This window comes from Vigna unguiculata, chromosome 6 (assembly GCF_004118075.2).
Source record: "Vigna unguiculata cultivar IT97K-499-35 chromosome 6, ASM411807v1, whole genome shotgun sequence".
NCBI classification, from domain to species: domain Eukaryota; kingdom Viridiplantae; phylum Streptophyta; class Magnoliopsida; order Fabales; family Fabaceae; genus Vigna; species Vigna unguiculata.
Window position 1 is genome coordinate 15394666 of NC_040284.1, and position 13577 is coordinate 15408242.

Sequence of the window (13577 nt, forward strand, 5' to 3'; positions counted from 1 at the left end):
CTTAACCTTGCAAGATAAGGAAAGACAGTTTTTCATACCATTGTCTGTTGGCTTGTCTTAGCCCATAAAGAGACTTATTTAATTTGTTAACCTGTCCAGCACTACTGCCCATACCTGGTGGAACCTACATATAAATTTCCTCATGCAATTCTTCATGCAAGAATGCATTGTTCACATCTAACTGCATAAGGTGCCAGCCATTCACAACAGCAATAGAAAGTAAAAGTCTAACAGTGGTAAGTTTGGCTACAGGGGAAAAGGTGTCAAGAAAGTCTAGACCCTCTAACTGAGTATAACCCTTAGCAACAAGCCTAGCCTTGTATCTATCTATGCTCCCATCAGCCTCCTTTTGATTTTATAAACCCACCTACACCCTATAACAATCTTATTTTGTGGCAAAGTAGTGACAGTCCATGTATTTGTTACTTTCTAAAGCACTAATCTCATTATGCATGGCTTCTATCCAGTAAGAATGTTTACAAGCTTCATTATAGCTTCCTGGTTCACGTTCAGCATCAATGGAATTAACAACATTTTTAAAACTCAAAGACAGCTTGTCATAATGCATGAAAGAGGAGATAGGATACTTGCTACTTAAAACGTTTTTATTGCTAGCAGAGTTGATAGTTACCTCATAATCCTTAAGATAGGAAGGAGGATTTCTAACCCTGTGATGTAAGTGTCTCTTTGAATAAAGTCTGAATTGGTGCTTGAATCCTTATCAGCGGTTGATTAGTCTCCATCTGATTGGTCTCCACCAACTACTATCTATGTATGAGACGATGATTTAGTCTATTATTATTAGATGGTATAGTTAATATTTACTCTTTGTTTCATCAAGTTACATGAATAAATATAGGATAGTTTGGTGCGAAAAAGAAATATACACATGAAAGACAAAATCAATTATACATAAACTTTTATATAGAAAGCACCTAAAAAAATAAGATGATACAAACATTATGGAGCCTTTTACAAGCCATTACGAGAATAAATATCTTATCAATCAAATAGTGTCCTTTTCATCTTGAGAATGGTAAGCAATACATGGCAAACAATGAGCAACTTATTTCTATTTTACCTCCTAACTTTTATTCAACCTATATATTTTTTCTATAGGATGACAATTCAGGATGGATTATCGATCCACAAGTCTGTTCGTATAATCATAGCCCACGCAAGCTAATGACATGTTGAACCACATTTGATCTGCATAATCAGTATTGACTTAAATTTCTAAAATCCAGTAGTACCAGCACAATCTTGTCCAGTCCATCAAAAAATATATCGCTCATTTGTGTTTTTTCGCTTGTTTCAATTGAATTCAAAGTCATTTTATTTTCAATAAACTTGTACTTAAAATTTTAAAATTATACAATTATGGATATTACTTATTTTAAAAAATAAGTTTATAAAAGTTATTATTTCTACTAATTTGATTAAATAAAAATAAAGTTATTAAAAAATTTCACCCTGGTATTTTACAAAATATAAAGATTACAAAACAAATAATTTCTTATGCAGATCACAGACCGAACGTAAACTCGCGGGTGAAACATTATGGAAGATGAGTGAAAAAAATTAACCCATGTTTCTTAAGCAACATGGAGAAACCTTCCTACTTTTTACAAACGAACCCTGTCTATCAATCGAGAATGTTATATTAAGAAAAGTTAGGAGATTTGTGCATAAGGACACACATGTAAGGAGAAAAAAAAATGTTACTTTCTAGAAAAGGAAAAGAAAAACTAAAATGGAAGTCTCCCATGAATAGTGCTATTCCTATATTTCATAATTCCCCTGTAAAGAACTTTCCTGTTAGTAGGCATCATCTTCTCTAATTTGGGCTCATCCCTCTCAACATTCTCCATCTCCCAAAATTGTTCAGCCTTGATTCGTCCTACCCTTGTAGTAATCATTCTATCACCTCTACCATAACTCATCTCTTCCAATGCTTCTTTTGAAAATCGCACCTTCTTATTCGCTTCATGTTTCTCCGAGCCTTGCAAACATTATAAAAGGGATTTAGAACTAAAGTGAAAAAGAAAATGGTAGTTGAAAATTGAAAGAAATGGTACCAAACAAATTCTTTTGGCCGTGTGCGTATAAGATACCACCCATTTGATACTCAAATTGCTTCATGAAGTTAGATAGCATACGTTTATGGACTTGTTGAACCAAGATGGCCATGCTTCCAGATACAGCAACCACAGCCATCAACCCTAATCTCATTGACTTCTCCATCTTTCTTTTCTCTTTGTTATTTCACAGTCGAAGTTTAGGATGTAAACATAGGCATCTGTGTCTGTCATCCAAGAAATGAACATGCATACTGGTAGGTGAGAAGAAAGATAACCAGAATAATTTTGTGTTGAGGTAATGAAATGATAACGGGAAAGAAGGAATAGAATAATGAAGAAAGATATATATATATATAGTGAACGTTGTTTGTTGGTGCTTATATATGGAACATGTAAAAGATGTACTTTAGGTAGGAATGGATGATCTCCACAGCACAACACAAGAAACATTTTTGGCTGACTATTTTAACCACGAAAATCCAACAATGCACTGATGCCAAGTTAGGAAAGACTTTAAACAGTGAAATTGAAGAATGTTCCTTTCATAATTTGCTAATTTTGGACCCAAAGTGTGGTGGATGGATTTATCTTTGGGTTTTATTATCTTAAATCTACCAATTTCTATGCAGAAGGAGTGTCTCCAATCCACCATTCTGATATATTATTTTAAGACCGGTGAATTTAGACAATACTAAATTTAAACCGAGTCTAATTTATTTTATATTCTTTTTGTATTTATCAATATTTTTGTATCTCTTTCTTTTTTTTTACTTTGCATATATATACTATTCATTGTTAACAATGTTCGTTGTGTGGCGGGGCTCTCAAATCACAGTAAAAGTAGAACAAGAAACAAGAAAGATCAGAGCAAGAATAAAATGAAAAAAACCAGTCACACTTATTTATTTATGATTTATTTGTAACTAATATAGACAACAGCACCCATTTATATAAATACATGTATGTTTGAGTTTAACAATATAAATTTACAAAGAAATAAAAGAATGATCAGGATAATGTTAAAAAGCTAAATATTTTACATTATAACCTCTACGTGCATCTTCAGCAAATACGATTGACAAGAGCAAAGGGCTGACTATTGGTTTTCGGCGCTGGTTTGGAAGGCTGTGGAGTTCCAAAAACATTCCAAAATCTGAGAGTCTCGTCCCCTGCTGCAGAAGCCACAGTGCACCCATTTGGACTTTGCGCCATATACAACACCCTAGAGTTGTTGTGGCCCTATGAGACCTCACTCTCACATCATTGTTAACGATTCTACCATCCATCCCTCTTATTGTGAGGATATGATTGTTCCAAGATAGTGAACCCATTCGTGCCTGATGTCCACCTCTTAATGTTCTTACTTGCAATCACCAAATCAAAACCATAACATAATGCATAGAAGTTTTCAATAACACAAAACAAAAAGTATAACTTTCATATACGAAGACCTTGTTATATGTGACTTTTTTGAAGTAATTACAGTTTGATTTAAATATTATGACTAATACTGTGTCATTCATTCAATCATATATACGCCATCTTCAGTTCCCAAAGGTTGCGATTGTTAGTGTAGAAATTGAACCCAAATAACTATCAGAAAAGAAAAAAATTTCAACTACACGACACTATACAAACCTTTCACAAGAACATTTGCAATGTCAATTAGCCTATTCAAATAAAATTTCACAAAAACGCTTAAAAGGAATCAAATTTACCATCCTAGAAGAATGAGAATCCCAGAGCTGGACATGAAAATTGCTCCAACCAATGGCTAGATGGCGTCCATCGAGAGCCCAGGCAACACTTGTAACAGGACCATCTTCCTCATCCACAGTGACAAGTTCAGCGGTGGAGTTATCATCGGCATTCAATAGATACACACTGTTACCAAGGGTGATACTAGGAACATTGCCGCAACCCCAGTCCAATAGGTTCAAATAAAAGTCATCGAGTATATCAGGAGCATCCAACGTTCTCTCAGAACTCTGATAGCCATTTTCACAAATAGTTACAACAGAATTCAATTTTCAAGAGTCCGATCAGAAAACACGCAGAATTTCGAACTCAATTAACATACCTGAGGACTGTGATGCCTGGGCTTAGGGATTTTGGATGGAGGAGGAGGCGAAAGGATTCACTTAGGAATGAGTTCAACCGGCGTCGGAGGTTTGTTCTTGAAGGCCAAAATTCGAGTGCGATTCATGTTGAAAGCCTCGGCGACAATGGCGGACCACAACAGTGACAAAGGGTCATGACTAGCCAAAATTTATTTTATATATATAATTTTAAAGATATATTTTAAAAATTTAATATTTTTAATATATTTTATGTATTTAATATTCTAAAATGAATTAATATATCTATATTTATATTTATATATAAAGAATTTTTCGTTGTTGTCCATATTTATTTTTTAATTTTATCTTTTAAATTTTTTTAAACTAAAAATAATTATTTTATTAGTATTATCTTTTAAGTGGTCATTTGTTTAATTTAACCATTTTTTTTTAAATTTAATCATTATAAATGAAAATTAATTATTATAAAATTATATAAATTATTCACATTTAATTTTATAATTATAATAATAACAATCATTATATTTTTTTATTATTATAAAAAATAAATACAATGTTTTTAGTAGTTTATATAAAAAAAGTTTGGAATTACTCTTTCAGTTCATATTTTCGTTTAAAAATATAAGTTGATCTTTTAATGTTTTTTAGTCTTAATTTAGTTCTGATTTTCAAAAAAAAAATGGTACAATTTGGTCATTTTTTGTTAAATTTCTTGAATCATATCAATGTTTTCTCATCAAAATTGAAATTATAAATAAGAGGATATTCTGTTTCGTTTGTGTAATTGACATAATCCTAGTGTCAATTTTTATCTTCTTCTTGGCATTCAGGATCACTCACTTGTATGGATTTTGGAACAAGGCTTTCGGTCTACAATTAGACACAAAAAATGGAGATTAGTGGTAAAATTATATCAATATTGTTATGAATTAATGATTCTCCATTGATTTGATACATTTACTCATATGATTGATACTCATATGATTCATTACTCTTTATGTAAATATTTGTATTAACTAAGTTGATTTGTTTCCTTGGATTACATATTGTATCTATAAATAGGACTTTTCCTATCAATAATAATATACAGATGATGTGTTCTTTATGTAAATATTTGTATTAACTAAGTTGATTTGTTTCCTTGGATTACATATTGTATCTATAAATAAGACTCTTCCTATCAATAATAATATACAGATGATGTGTTCCTTATTTTCTATTCTCTATTCTCTATTGTTTATTCTCTTCTCTATTATTTATTATTCTCTATGTTATTCTCTTTATTTCATAACACGTTATCAGCACCATGCTTCAACCAATTGAGGACTAGTGGAAGTTTTTTCTCTCTAACGACACTGTTTTGCGTGTCTCAATCCAAGCTCTTTCTAATCTTTTCTCAATTTATAATTTTACCTTATATTCTTCCTCTTGTGATAAGAATTGTTTGACTTTATCAATTTTCATCTCTATTTTATTATTTTTATTTTTATTATGACGATGATTATTATTATTATTTTGATGATTATTATTATTATTATTATTATTTTATGTGTCAGTTCTAAACACGCAAAACGTTGCAAAATTTGGATTTGTGACCCTTGATATTACAAGGAATAATTCCTTATATTGGATTTTAAATGTTGAAATACATTTAGATGCAATGGATATTGGGATACCATTAAATAAAGAAATAAAACATCTAAGCAACTAATTTGCTCATGCGACAAAAATATTGTGAAAAGAGATTTCACAAATATTATGAGTTTATTTCATGCCTATATATGGTTGGCTGGACAAAGCAATAAAGCTTTTGATGAAAAATCATGAGATCCGCCTAATATGCTCCATTCCCATAAGTGAATGCAGCAATAAATATTATGAATTTATTTCATGCCTTTGTATGGCTGAACAAAGCAATGAGTTTTTGATAGAAAATCATGAAACTTGTCCAAATTGGTTCTGCTTCATTTCCAGAAGTGAATGCAGCAACATTTGATTTATATTTTCATGATCGTGATCGTCATATTGATTATGGACATGGTTATAAAGACAATTTCAAAGACACATTTTGTCACTATAAGTGGCACAATAATATGAAAAAGGGAAAAGGAAAATGTGAAAATATTGACAAAAAGATGAAAGTATATATTATCATTACGGTGGTAAAGGCCATTTGAGTTGTACTTATTGTACACCAAAGCATCTTACAAATAATGAGAAGAACATGAAAACACACATTGCTTATGAATATGGTGATTCTAATTATGGCCATATGGATGCTACTCATCTTGATATTATTATTTTCTTTGCTAAAGCAAATGGAAACATTGATCACTTTATTGATTATGAGAGTGTTAAAAAAAATCTCATATTGATATTTATGTTTATATAAAAAACGAATGTCTGCACTAGTACCAAAAGATATGTGTCTTATTGATAGTGCAACAACTTATACAATTCTCAAGAGTAATAAATTTTTCTCTTTTTTGATAATGTGAGACATCAATGTTTGTATTATTTATAGTACTACAAATATATTTGAAGACTCTAGAAGAGCTATTATACTTCTACCAAGAAGTTGAATAAGAACTTATTAAGTTTCAAGGATATTTGTCTAAATGGATATTATATTGAGACAAACAATGAAAAAGATGTGAAATATCTTTATATCTCTATGATTGAGTTGAAAAAGAAAGTGTATTGGAGAAATTATCAACATTCTCTTATAGTTTGTACTACAAGTTTATTAGTACAGTTGAAATGCATGTCATGGTAAACCAAAAGTTTACAAATTTAAATGATTGTCTTGTTTGACATGATCAGTTATTATGATGCGAAAAAAAAGGGTTGAAAAACTCATGTGGACACGTTTGAAGCGTGGTAGACCTATTGGTTCTAAAGATAAAAACTCTTGAATGAGAAATGGAGCTAAAATGCAAAATGACCTAATCGAAAAGGTTGAAATCCCAAAAGATTCATTTGACATAATGTTTTGGTTCCAGAAGAACCTTAAGTACCTGAAATTGTTGAAAATGATGAGATCTCAATAAATTATGTCATGAATCATATAATAGTGGAACCAAAATGAAGTTAACATTGACAAAACTTTTACTTATAACATAGCGATGAATGCTATAAATGACAATGAGGATCAATAAGCAATGATCATTGAAGATTGTCGGCAAAGAAAAGATTGACCAAAATGAAAATATGCAAAGAAGCATAATTATATTTGCTTGCTAAATGAAAGGTTTTTGGACATATAGTTCGCACACCTAAAGTTGTGAAACCCGTTGGGTACATATGGATTTTTGCGCAAAAATCAAATTAAGAATGATGAAATTTTTAGATACAAAGCACAATTGGTTGTTCAAGGTTGTTCACAAAACCTTGTATTGATTTGTGAAAAAACATATATATTCACTAGTATTGGATGCAACAACATTGCAATATTCAATTATCCTAGTTGCACAACAAGGTTTGCATTTACATCTAATGAATGATGTTACAACCTATTCGTACGGTTCTTTTGAGAATCATATTTATATGAAAATCCCTGAAGGATTTTATTTGCCCAACAAGACAAATTCTAAAGAGGGTTATTCAATAAAATTGAACACGTTCTTTTATTGATTAAAGAAATCAGAACGTGTGTGGCATAACCGTCTTATTGAGTACTTATTAAAAGAAGGATATAAAAATGATCCTATTTGTTCTTGTATTTATATGAAAAGATCCAAAAATGAATTTGCCATAATTATTGTTTATGTAGATGACATAAACATCGTTGGAACTCCTAATGAGCTCACAAAGGCAATTGATTACTCAAAGAAATAATTTGAGATGAATGATCTTTGAAGGGCAAAGTCTTATTTGAAATTAGAAATTGAGTATTTAAATAAAGGTGTTTTTATACGTCAAGAGGCTTATATAATTAAGGTGCTTAAAATGTTCTAAATGGACAAGTCATGTCTATTATGCACTCCAATAGTTTTGAGGTTGTTAGATGTTGATAAAGACTCTTCTTAGACCTTAAGAAAATGATGAAGATCTTCTTGGTCCAGAAGCACCATATCTTAGTGTCATAGAAACACTAATGTTTCTTTCTAATTATACTCGATCTAATATTGCATTTGCTGTAAATTTGTTAAGCAAAATATAGTTCTTCAACTACAAGAAGAAAATGGTTTGGAGTAAAACATATACTTCATTACTTTAAGGGTACTACGAATATGAACTTATTCCATCCAAATGATTCAGATTTAGACCAATGGGTTATGTATATGCATGTTATTTTACATATTCTCACAATGTCACAATGGTTGATCACAACAAGATGTTTGTTCACATGTGGTAGCATAATGGTTTCATGATGGTATATGAAACAAACCATAGTAGCAACATCGTCTAATCATACAGAATTATGAGAAAAGTGTTGAATATGTTTGGTTAAGGTCTATAATTCAACATGTGCAAGAAACTTATGACTATCCCCGACAAAAATGGAATCAACAACCATATATGAAGACAATAGTGTATTGTTCGATTGGTTCAATTGAAAGGATGATATAGATATCCAAAAATTCATTCATCTGAAAATATGACAGGTCTATTTGTAAAGTTTTTGTCAAGAAGAACTTTTGAGCAAATGACTCACGAGTTCGGACTTTGTCACCTTAATGATGTAAGTTTATATGAGGGGAGAAATAGAATATGTGATGAACAATATTGTATTAAAGAATACATAATGTTGTACTCTTTTTCCTTTACTAGGTTTTTTTTTATCCCAAAGGGTTTTTCCTATTAAGGTTTTAATGAGGCACATTCTCTTATGACTAATAATATCTGACTATGTTTATTCTGTGATGGAGAGAATGAAATGTGTATTTGAGACTAAACTAATTTTCTATTAAAGATCCAAATTTAGACTTAAAAATTTAAATTTATAATGACTAATCATTAGTTGAGCCGGCGGAATTGGAATATATATATATATATATATATATATATATATATATATATACTAAATTGAGATGTAAACATATGAAAATTTGAGAGTCATATTACAATATGTATTAATGGTCATAAAATTATAATATGAAATATTATGAATGTTAAAATTTTTTAGAGATTGTAAAAATGTGAGATATAAGATATTAGAGATATGTTACAAGAAGAACTTGTTATTTTATTTTATTCATATACTTTATTTTTCTCTCTCTCTCTCTCTCTTTCTCTCTTTATATATATATATATATATATATATATATATATATATATATATATATATATATATATATATATATATATAAATGTATTAGAGTATAAAGTCAAATGACTTTACGTGATATTTTCTGAAAATAAAATTACAAAATTATTGATCCGAGACTTTTTTTTCTTTCCAAATGCGGATCTAGGCAGGATGCAGACTTAAATGAGTGCAGACTTGCGAACTTAAGCAAATGTTTATTATATATATAATTTGTAAATTGATGTAATGTTTAGTCAACATAGAAATTTCAATACTTCCTGACATCGAGACACATACATCACGATGAATCTTCGATAAATATTTTAGGGTGTCAAAATATTTACATAGAAATATGCAAAATTTTGGAGATGTCAAATATATAAAATATATTAAGTTATTTTTGAAACAAAATTAACTTATTTATTAATTTATATAAATATAAAAAATTTAGGGGCAGTACCCCTTATCTCCGAATGAAAGTCCACCCATACATACATATATCTAGGATGAGATTAGAGTAGTTCGATCGCGATAACAAGTGAAATAAAAAATTCACAAACAACAAACTTTGACAAAATATGCTCTAACGTATTACTTTGATGTCAGCTTAAAAAGTTAACTTTAAGCCTAGTTCAATCTTATAAAACTTTCTTATAAGATAAAATTTTACACTCACTTATATACCATAAATAATTATTATTTTAATTTCAAAATTTAATGTACACAAATAGTTAATTATAGTTATTATTTATTTACTAAATATTGAAAGTTTGTGCAATATTACCAATTAGTTATTTCATGAGTTTTTACGTTGAATCTAAATTTCATTTAACTATTAAGCTTTTTTTCAAACATTTACTATTTTTAATATTTGATAAATTAGTTACCTTATTATGTTGTATTAGCGTTAATTAAGCATTGTGTTAATTAAGCATCGTGTTCGTTGTTTTATAATCTTTTAGAATGTATATAGTTTTTAGATCGATTATTACCGTTATCTACATAGAATATTTATTTTTTTTAAATATATGATTTATATCTATAGTAATTAAAAATCTATAGTAAAAATATAATTGAAGGGATGGAATTTTCAAGATATGCAATCCGTTGGAAAAGAGCAAGTCTTGTTGATAAAGTAAAAGAATTAAAAAAACATTAAAAATTGGCCAAAACTGATTTTGTAACTGAATACCATAATTTAAAATTAATTTCTTATGACAAACTTGCTTTTAAAACTAAATACCATAATTTTAAAATTTGCGAATGAATGGAAAATAAAAACTGACATTTATAAGGGTAAATTTTGTTATTAATATGCAATTAGAGTTTTGTGGTATAACAATAATAAAAGGTTAAAGCACATAATATTAATTTTTATTTGACTTCTTAATTAAATAAAAGTTTAATATTGTAAATTTATGAGACTTTAAGTTAGTTATTTTTTTTATTTATAATATGCATGTATATAAAGGTATATTTAGCTTTGTTAACAAATATAAATTTATTTTATATGTCAACTTAAATTAAGTTACAAATATCATTATTTTATAATACAATATTATAAATAACACACGGTAAGACCCACTTTAATTTTTTCCTAAAATTTAAGGGTCTCTCTTAGTCAGTTGGGCCTAAGGCTAGTCCATAGGGCATCCCAAAACCCCTAACCCTCTCATGTTCTGCCCACTTTGCAAAATCAGTCATCTTACTCCTCTTTTTCCCTCAAACAGTGCTCTGCTAGGGCTCGAAGCTCATTCAGATTCAAGTCAACTCAACCTCATTCTCTGTTCCACCTCTTGAGTATGCTCCTGAAGCTGTTGGGTTGGTTGCCGTAGGTGCTTGTGCTTTCCACTAGCATCTGTCCAGGTGAGGGAAGCTAGGATTTTTCATGCTTTTATAAATAATGTGTCTTTTTTTGTTTCTGTTGGGTGCTCTTGATAATTTGATGTGCTTTTGATGGTGTGAAAATATCGGTGTATTGTTTCTAGATGGATTTTTGGCTTTGCATGCGTGAGAGCAGATGAGATCTGCTATGCTCGCCTAAGCGAGTTGTTTCTCGCCTAAGCGAGTTGTTTCTCGCCTAAACGGGAAGTTCTCGCCCAAACGGGAAGCTCTCGCCCAAACGGGAAGCTCTCGCCCAAACGGGAAGCTCTCGCCTAAGCGAGAATGGCAGTAACTCGCCCCCTTTTAGTTTCGAGTGCTCGCCCCCTTTTAGTTTCAAGTGCTCGCCTGAGCGAAGGCCTCTCGCTTGAGCGAGATGGGCTAGCTTGAGCGAGAACTCGAAGTACTCTCTGTTTTCAATCTCGCTTAAGCGAAAGTTTTTCGCTTGAGCGAGAGACCCTGTTGCCTAAGCGAGAGCTCCTTAGCTTGAGCGAGATTAACAATTGTTAAATGCTTGTATGCTTCCATGATTGATTTGTTTATTCTTTTAAAGCATGAAATATGATGCCAACATTTTATACAACATGCTTGTGTTTTCTTAAATTTATGCTGTTTGGGATTTTGTGTTTTTTACATGTTGAAACCATTAAAAAGCTGTCAGTTTAGCTTAAGCGAGGGATTTTAGCTTAAGCGAGAATTTCTAGCTTAAGCGAGACCAGTCTAGCTTAAGCGAGAATTTCTAGTTTAAGCGAGACCAGTCTAGCTTAAGCGAGATCAGTCTAGCTTAAGCGAGAATTGCTGCAGAATTTTAATTCCTTACTTTAACTTGAACTTGTGGATTAATTCAATTACTTTTAAAAGCATGAATTGGGCGAATGGGTATGAGTAGAATGGTTTATGGTCTGTGATTGATAAGTTTAACATGACCTTGATATGTGACTTGTATGAGATGGTTGGTAATCAAAGTGGCATGGTGTCGGTATGAATTACACTTCTATATTCATGAATTGGGAAGGATGATTTGGAATGGATTCAACATGGAACATGTATGAGGATGGATTATAAAGGTTGGCATGAGATTTATAAGCATGATAAACATTACTGTTTGTTTGAATATGTATAGTATGTGGTCAGTACGTAATTCCTTGGAATCTCTAGGTGAGATTTCAGGGTCGTGCTTTAGTGGTCGGGACGTAATTCCATGGCCCCTGTTAGTGGGTGTCCATGGTGGTGCCCCATCTATATAATTTGGTAAGGATTTAAGGTAAGGATTGCATCCTGAGACTCTAAGGAGTCAGTTAGTCTCATTTAGAGCGAACTGACTCTTGTGGTGAGAGTAGCAGAGGCCTGAAACTCATTAAGGGCTAACCTTGTGTGTGGGGGATTGATTCATTGTAACACTTGTAACACATAGCTCGGGGGTGAGTAGCTCGGGGGTGAGCAGAGGTATCCACCACAAGTGCAAGCATCCGCTGAATCCGACCAGGTTATATGTATTCGGATGAGTCGAGTCGAGTCTTAGTGTATTGATTGGAAAGTCATAACATGCTTGAAGGATGTATGCATATTGGACTGTGAAAGTATATCTGATTGCATGATAAAATCTTTTTGGCTCTAGCTTACCCTTGCTTGTTTGATTGCCTTGTATGTTGTTCTTCTACCTTTGCGATGATCATCAATTTATTGATGAGAGCAGATGCGAGAGGTACTCGAGGTCAACAGGAAAGAGATGATTCCGCTGCATAGTCTACCTGGGCTGGACTTCATGTTTTATTTGGGCTTTTCTTTAGGGCTAAGGCCTGTGTATTTTATTACCCCTAAGACTTTATTTCGAATACCGGCTATCTCTTACTCCTTTTGGGTTGTAGGCTTTGTAGTGAGCTTTAGTATTTCCTTCTAAGTACCTTGGATAACTGTAAGGAGCGACTTTATACTCCGCAACTTGGCTCTTTATATTATCCGGTGTAAGATTTCATTTAATTATTTTATTATTTAAATGGAATGTTACACACACTGGTGTAGAGAAAAAAAATAATAAAAAATTAAAAATATTTTTTTATAATTTTTTTAAATCAATTTTATTTTATAACGTCTTTAAACTAATAAATATTTTAATATTTTAATTATTATAAAATTTTATTTATATGTAAGTGTATAGTATTTTTTATTTTTTATATAATATTTTTTATTTAATTGTTTTTTATATTCTGATTTAAAAGTTATATAACTATATTTTTTAATATTTGACATTTTTTATATTAAATATTTGATAATATTTTTTAT

At 30.9% G+C, this 13577-nt stretch overlaps 1 pseudogene; it reads right to left on the minus strand.

Annotated features, from left to right (window-relative positions):
• Positions 1–1643: 1643 nt before the first annotated feature.
• LOC114188454 lies at positions 1644–9902 on the minus strand (annotated as a pseudogene).
• Between the last annotated feature and the right edge of the window lie 3675 nt (positions 9903–13577).